Below are 8,666 nucleotides of genomic sequence, written 5' to 3'. Positions count from 1 at the left end.
CTATAATTGCCAGGTTGTTTTACTAAGAAAAGGCTAGGCTGATTACCCTTTAACTTTGGTAGATCTGTCTTTACAATAAGTTCACAGATATTTTTGCATCGTCTATAACAAGGTATCTTTCTTGTTTAAGATAAAGACTTCAAATCTGGATCACTACTTATTACCAGCCAATTTTTTTTATCCGACTTCATCATGCCAACACTGGCTGTGGAGTAAATGTTGACATATGGAATTGTGTCCAATGTTTTATTGTCCCAAGTAGTTTTTTCTAGGGTACCTGACCTTGCCAATCTAAGGACTTTGTTTTTAGCTTGATTGATAGGGTTTTGCCATCATCATAGCCCCTCTCAACAAATTTTCAAATCATGCTTCCCATTTGCTTGATGGCATCAGTGGCGTAATGCCAGACCCCACAGTGGCGGTGAGGTGCTTAGAGAGTGTGGCCGCCGGGGGGGGGGGGGGTCTGTGGAGCTATTGTTACCCGCTGTCGCCTGCCGGGACCTGGTGCTGCTACCTGCTGTGACCTCCTGCTGCCGCATCAGTGAGGACCCGTCTAAGCTCTCCTGGCTCCGAGTCCTGATGCTAATGAAAAGGGACACACACAAAATGGCTGCCCCAATACAGCTGCGACCTCCTCTAGCATCCTTAAAAATGGTCTGTTGTATGGGAACAGCCATTTTTTAATTGTCCCTTTTATTAACAGGAGAGGTGGGATAGGACCGCAGACAGACAAGACCAGCGGCAGATGCGGGAGGGGTAAGGCACGGGGTCAGGATTGTTAACTGTAACTGTTAACTGGGGGAGAGAACATTTTTGGCAGGGGGGAGAAAAATTTATAGTTACGCCACTGGATGGCATCCTCCTTGTCACTACAAATTCAACAGGCTCTCAGGAGTTGTGAGAAGGTAAGACCCTTCTTCAACACCTCTGGGTGATGCCAGAAATGTATTGAGGTCCGTGTCTTTATGGTACAGTGATGTTTCCAGCCTCCCATTATTAATGCAGATACGCAAGTCCAGGTAGGGAATTTCCTGTTTGCTAAAACAAGAGGTGAATTTTATATCATAAAGTTTGTAGATGTCCTGGAGTGTATTTTGCAATGCATCAACTGGTCCAGTCCAAAATAACAGGACATTGTCGATTGAGCAAAGGTACAGTTGGATACAATATACATATGTATATACTAGTAATCCCGCTTGAAGCAAAAGCTTTGAAAGCTACTCTGCTAAATATATATATATATATATATATATATATATATATATATATATATATATATATATATATATATATATATATAGAAAGTGGTTTCTCTAAGGTAGAGACACAGGCACTCGCCACTTTATCCAAAAATAACTCAGATTTTTGGTAAAAATAAATGAAGTTTATTACTCAAATGAGTCAGCAAGTCAAAGAGGTTAGACACATCACCAAACTCCGACGTTTCGGTCCGTCAATAATGGACCTTTATCAAGGAGCCTAATAGAGCACAGAAAACAATGTAAACAGCAAATAAAAGCTTCCACATGTTTAAGTCCTCATAAGTGATGTAACATAATACAGAAATGCATAGATGAACTTACGTTATTAGGTGTGATAGAGGGTACAGCAAAGCCATCAAGAAGCTGCATGCAAACCAGCATGGAGCAGCGGTGGTAAATACTATGAAGTGCTGGTTTGGTTTAAATAGCCCCAGAACGGAAATGAGCAGCGCTGGGTCCCGCCAGACACCACGGGGACGTCACTTCCTGTGTGACGTTACCAGGGAGATAGACTGGTGAAGCGCAAGAGTGGCCGGAAGGTGGAAGTAGCGTTTCCGCTGGTTGGAACGCATCGCGAGGTATGCGTTCCACCTACTGGTAGGGGATGGGCTCAAGCCTGTGATGCCTGTAGCGCATCGCAGGAGAGACTATGTGGATGTGTCCATGCGGCGCTGAGTGTTAAATCCAGCACCCGGCGCCATTGTCTGGGTGAAGTGTGGCTATGTGGGCGGGGAATCTCGCGGCGGTGACGTCACTGCCCTGTTGGAACGCATTACCCGGAAGTATGCGTTCCAGGGCATAATGACAGGGAGATGAAGCGGAGTCATATATGCCTAATAGGAACGCAACACATTATGGTGTGCGTTCCGGGGCATGGCGCCTGTGGGCGCATGTGGGGTTACCACGGTATTGGTCTATAATGTTTGGGACGTCGATGCCAAATTGAAATGCAACTTACTTAGGTATGCATTTCAAGGCATAGCGCAGATGAGCGCATCGGTGGGCATACAGGGTTAATTGTGGAGGTCAATGCCTCAATAGTGTTCAAATTAAACATGTTCCGTTCTTGTTGGGGAAAAAATAAATAAACCAAAACCAGTATGATAGATAAAGTGACTATTTGAAAAATATGTAGTGTCATTATAACACCACTGTGCAATTTAACATTTACACACCGGTGGATAAATCGTGCCGACTATGGACAAAGGAGGGTGACAATAAGGGGTAAATGAACCCCAAGATGGAGTGTAAGAACACCCTCTGGTAAAGAGGACAAAGAGCAGAGCAGTAGAGAACATACAGATAACGAAAGAGAAGAAGCAGAGTAAGAACCTAAATATGTGACAATACAAATGATACATTTATTTCAGGAAGATATTAAGGGGATTATTTTCATTGAGGCCCCTAGGGGCCAATGTCCCAAGTTCAAATATCCATCGGCTCTCCTTCTTTTTTAATAGGAGTCCACGATCACCTCCCCGCGGAGGAGGAGGGACCCAGTCAATCAGTCGACATCGTAGGCTGGCAACCTGATGTCCTGCAGAGAGAAAATGTCTCGGGATAGGTAAGTCTGTTTTGCCAGTTTCCAAAGCTGATCGGATCGAATTCCTGTGGTTGGCCATACGCTCCCTGAACTTCCGGGTGGTCATACTGGTGTATGCCAATCCACAGGGGCATGTGAGTAAATAGATCACGTGGTCTAAAAGACAATGTAGCCGAAATCTAATTTTTATAGCTTTACCTGATAGGGGATGTGGGAAGGATGGACCAGTCAACATTGCATTGCAGGTGGTGCAGCCGGTGCATTTATAGCACCCAGGACGTTGGGAGAAGAGCCAGGATGAGTTTTGTTTGGGTTCAGGTTGAATCGTAGGTCGCATAAGGAGCTGTTTAAGGTTCGGGCCTTTGCGGTATGCCATCATAGGGCTTGCGTGGCGTTGTAGCTTGAGGTGGGGATCAGATGATATCATCGGCCAGTTTCTTTGGATGCTCCTGTTGATAGTGGGGGATGCATGATTGAAAGTGTTCACAAAAGTCATACGAGGACCTTTTTTGGTTTGTTTGGTCTCATTGTTGTGATGGAGCGCCATTTTGGTTTTGGCTTTCTTCAGACATCTGTGTAGCGTTTTATTGGTGTATCCTCGGGCCTTGAAACGTTCGGTCATGGCCTCCAACTGTTCTTCCATTGTGTCCGTATTGCTGTTATTGCGTATCACACGCATATACTGTGATACCGGCAGGTTCTCCTTGAGAGCCGGGGGGTGCTGACTGCTTGTGGTCAGGAGGGTGTTTCTATCAGTCGGTTTCCGAAACAGGCTTGTTTGTAGACGATTGTCAGCAATGGATACACAGATATCAAGGAAACTGATGGAAGTCGAGTTGATAGAGTGGGTGAAGCGGATCGGATGGTCCATCATGTTGAGTGTGGAAATCATCTCCAGTAATTCGGTTTCAACGCCTTGCCAGATCAAGAATATGTCATCGATGTAACGTTTAAATATCCCTATCTTGTCACCGAATCTCGGTAGGATGAACTGGTCCTCGTATTCTTGCATGTATAAGCAGGCATACGATGGGGCCAAGTTGGACCCCATCGCAGTCCCCGCAATCTGGACGTAGTATTTCTGTTGATGCATGAAGTGGTTGCATCTGAGGATCAGTGTGGCAAGGTCAACGAGGAAATCGGTCGGCGGATGGAGGTTAGATCGAGTGTCTAGTTTTTTCTTCAGAATCCTAAGGCCATCATCATGCGGTATGACAGTATATAATGAACTTACGTCCATAGTTGCCAGCAGGGGTTGGTCATCCAGGTTGATATTCTGTAGTTGTGTGATGAAATCGCTTGAGTCACGGACGTATGTGTGCCCAGATGTCACCAGTGGTTGTAAGAGGTAATCGACAAAAATTGCCAGGGGTTGAAGGAGGGAGTTGCGAGCAGAGATGATGGGCCTGCCCGGGGGGTTGGTGTCTGATTTGTGAATCTTTGGTAGTGTGTATATGATGGGGCAAACAGGGAAAGGTACGGTGAGGAAGCTGTGGTTATCTTTGGAGATCCAGTGATGTGATAATCCTTGATGCCCGGCACTCCACTGTCGAATGTGCTCGTTCTATACCCTGTGCCTTCCAGTCATGCTTTGTCAGCTTTGGATATACAGGAGGGTATATAATAGGCGGCACTCTCGGATTTCGTGATGGAACAAATTTCCTTTATTGGTCCTATAAAGGACCAATAAAGGAAATTTGTTTCATCACGAAATCCGAGAGTGCCGCCTATTATATACCCTCCTGTATATATATATATATATATATATATATATATATATATATATATATATATATATAGATGATATATATATATAGATAGATAGATAGATAGATAGATAGATAGATAGATAGATAGATAGATAGATAGATATTTTATTGTTTTATATTGTGAAAATACGTTGATAATAGTTACCAGCTCTCTTATAAATTCCCATTAGATTTATCAACTCTGGAAAGGGTTTAGGCAACAAACAACTTTTAAAATGCAACATCAGTATTCCTTCAAACATGAGCTGAATAATGACAGTAGGGCACAGAGTCAGCATAACACCGGTTGGCTAGAGGGCTCAAGATCATCTCACTTGGCTAAAGAACAATATTGTTGATCTGGAACTGGATCAGGTAGTGCTGCATTAAAATTGTATTTTTCACGGACTATCCGAAGTGATGTCCCAGTTTTTAAGTTATTTGCAGCTGAATATAAAATATACCTTTGGGATTGATCACATTGTTCGTGTTCCCCTTGCATCTGCCCCTGGCTGAGCAGTCTGTGTGTTGTGAGGTACTGCTTGTGATGCACCACCGGACGCTGCTGTTTGTAGCCCTGGGTGCATTAGCAAGTGAGCTCTTCAGGGCAGGTTTGTTTGTAGGACTTCTAAAGATGTTACTCATGCAGATTTATTATGCGAGAAGGAATTAACACTCGGCACATATGAATGCCACAGAAGCAGTATAATAAAAGGGCAACAGAGTTTTTTAAAGAGCATTTGATCATGCATGGAAGCCGAACTCGGACGGCATAACAACCCACCAACTGTTGAATTTTGGCAGTTGCCATTCCCCGTTGCCATTCCCATGAATGCAATGTCCTGCTTTCAATAAACTCTGTAATGTTTGCGGCAAACAAAACATTTTTGAAGCGGTCTTCTGGTTGACTCTGGCAGATTACAATGGATCAAATCGTCCATGCTCATCAAGCTCACCACAATTGTAGATAGGTGCGCCTTCATCTGAATGGCTTACAATACATGCAATGGCAGTGAAGTTTTCCAATGTTGCATGGAGCATCTTTTCAAGACATACCCTTTGATGACATCCTAGATTAGGGCCACAATATGGAAGAACATGACATGCACCTCCCCCAAATACTTTAAATAATCCATGAAACCAACATTCAGTTAAACCAGGACAAACGTGGTTTCAGAGTCCCCGATGTTCTATTTGTTCCATTTTTTGAGTTATATATTTCATTTTTAACAAATCAGCCCTAGGCTGCCAGGGACACCAACTGGCCAACATTGCAGTAAATTAGGCATTTCGGGAACTTTTATTGCTACTGTCATCTCTATTTTTCAGCTGGTAATGTCCACTACCTCTTTTGTGACAGCAGCTACTGACAGACATGGGGCGCAAGAGTTTAGAACCAAAGCACAGATGGTAGAAAAGGTATCAGGATTCCCAATTAGCCAAAGTGATTTGAAATGGGTCTCTGTTTACACATACAGTATGCAGAATGCAGCACATTTTTGAGGCACACCACACTGCAAAAAAAATGTAATCTCCACATACTGTATGCAGAACAGCACGCACAGATGCCACATATTGGGGCACATGTATTTAGCCTGGCGAAGAGATAAACTGGAGATAACATGAAGATAAAGTGAAAGGAGATAACATACCAGCCAATCAGCTGTGTTTGAAATATGACAGTTGGGAGTTGATTGGCTGGTGCGTTATCTCCTTCCACTTTATCTCCACTTTGTCTCCAGTTTATCTCTTCTCCAGGCTTAATACATCTGCCCCAATGTTTGCAGAGCAGCACATACAGATGCCACATACTGTTTTGCAGAGCAGCACATACAGATGCCACATACTGTTTTGCAGAGCAGCACATACAGATGCCACATACTGTTTGCAGAGCAACACACACAGGCACCACATACTATATGCAGAACAGCACACACAGATGCTACACACAGACAGACAGCAGCTTTGGCAGCAGATACACTACTTGTCTGAATAGGCATGTTTATAAAATGTTGGCTTAAAAACCTAAATTGTGTCTACAAAGAGATCTAAACATAGTGCCATGTGGTCAAGAGCTGATCTTTTGTTCATGAGCCTTTTCACATCCCAACAACAGAAGTTTGTTGGCCGTGTTTGCTGTTATCTGCTGCCAAGTCTTCAACATCTGCACAAGATACAAACAGAATGTATTAGTTTTTCAATAGATAATTTTGTAAATTCAATTATTCTTTTCATCATTCAGCATTATAGACATTAATGTACTCTATGTGAGTAGGTTAGTGACCATGTTATTTGTCTCTTACAGAATGGCATAGGAGGCCACTGTACCAACATCAATGTATTACATGAATACGGTTTTGGGAGCCAAAAATGTGACAGAAAACAGTGTAAACACGAATGAGATCAGGGTACGTTGTTGATAACAATTCTAGGAGCGCACTGCTACATACTCCAGGATGGTTCCCCCAGGAATGCTTCATACTCTATATTGTATGCGAGGTGCCATTTTATTAATATTTAGAATAACATAGTGGGACATACTTGCCTACTTTTGAAAACTAGTTTCAGGGAGAGTATAGTTGGTAGTAGAATTTTGCACAGCGCCCCATTAAGGGGGCGTATCATGCACCATCCAAAGGGTGTGTCCCGTTCCATATATGGAGAGAATGTGAAAAGAGATTGTGACCGTGGCACCTAGAAGTGTGGGTGTGTACTGCTACTGAGAGGAATCTTCTAAAATGACTTATATCCAAATGTAGATGAGCCCCAAAGCAGTTAGTAAGAGCTACTATACTTACTGTGCTGGGAAATGGTGCTGATGATTCAATGTAAATGTATCTATCGCTCAATCCTTTTTTCCCAAAAAATGTAACAGTGTAATGTAGGCTAGGTGACATGAGGGAGATTGCTAGACTAATGAGGGAGAGAGGGAGATTGCTGTTATTTCAGGGAGTCTCCTGCAGAATGCAGGAGGGTTGGCAACTATGTAGTGGGAGTCTCCTCATTAGCTCCATAGATATCCTGCATTACCTGTAGTAGACCTATAAAAATATTTATACATGACAAGTATTCTAACAGGGTTTTACTAGGATTTGGAACTGCCTACATGTTAGATCACTGTATTGGCATTATCAAACATGATTTTGTATCCGCATCTGGGACACAGAAGGGGCCAGTGAAGCATTTGTCTTCATGCATCTAGCTGGCTCTGGTTACCAGGTCTTCTTGTGTATCTATCTGTCACTCAGTGTCAGCCTTGCTAGACAGTATACCATCATCTATGATCCTTGTACCAAACCATTTCGGTAGCGGCCCAGATCCTAGTTCAAAGGCATTCTGGTTCCATCCCAGATCCCTGTACCAAGCCATTCTGGTTCTGACCTGGATGCTAGTACCAAGCCATTCCGGTTCCACCCAGATCCTTGTACTAAACCATTCCAGTATCAACCTAGATCCTTGTATCAAGCTACACTGGTTCCGGCCCAAATTTTGTACTCAAGTTATTCCAGTTCTGTAATCGGGGCCTGATTCAGAGATGATCTCTGTTGTGCAAATTCACATTCCATTCGATTATCAAGTAACTGCGCATGCATACGAATTGTAGCGCACATGCAAAAGCCAAAATAGCATCAAAAATAGCAAAAATATCTGATTGCAATACTCTCACAATTTGACAGGAAGTCGGCGTTTGGGGGTGGACACCTGCTGTATTCTGGGAGGGTCACAAACAACTTTAGACATGACCAGTCGTTTTAAGGGAGGGTGTGTGATGCCAGTGCCGGCCTTCATCAGCCTGTCACTGTGGAAGAATCAGACTTACAATCAGACTGAAGAAATCATCTGATGGTGTGAATTGCTTATGAATGTGCAACAGGATACCGGATAGAAATATATTTGCAAATAACTGGCAGATATGCACAGGGCAGGGTTTCTTTCTGTCTGGGCGATGGCTAACCACTCGCAGTCATCTGCAAATTTGCAGATGAGCGATCAGTTGTGAATCGGGGCCCTCAATTTACTATAGCAATTCTGGGTCTAGCTCTGGGTGTATTACAGTAGCTGCATCTAACCTGGCAGAGGAGGGGCCCAAGGTACAGTATTCCCTGTGCCCTC

The sequence above is a fragment of the Crinia signifera genome, chromosome 1, assembly GCF_055691185.1.
Source record: "Crinia signifera chromosome 1, ASM5569118v1, whole genome shotgun sequence".
Classification (NCBI taxonomy): Eukaryota; Metazoa; Chordata; class Amphibia; order Anura; family Myobatrachidae; genus Crinia; species Crinia signifera.
The sequence above is the reverse complement of the archived record's forward strand: the minus strand, read 5'-3'. Positions refer to the sequence as shown.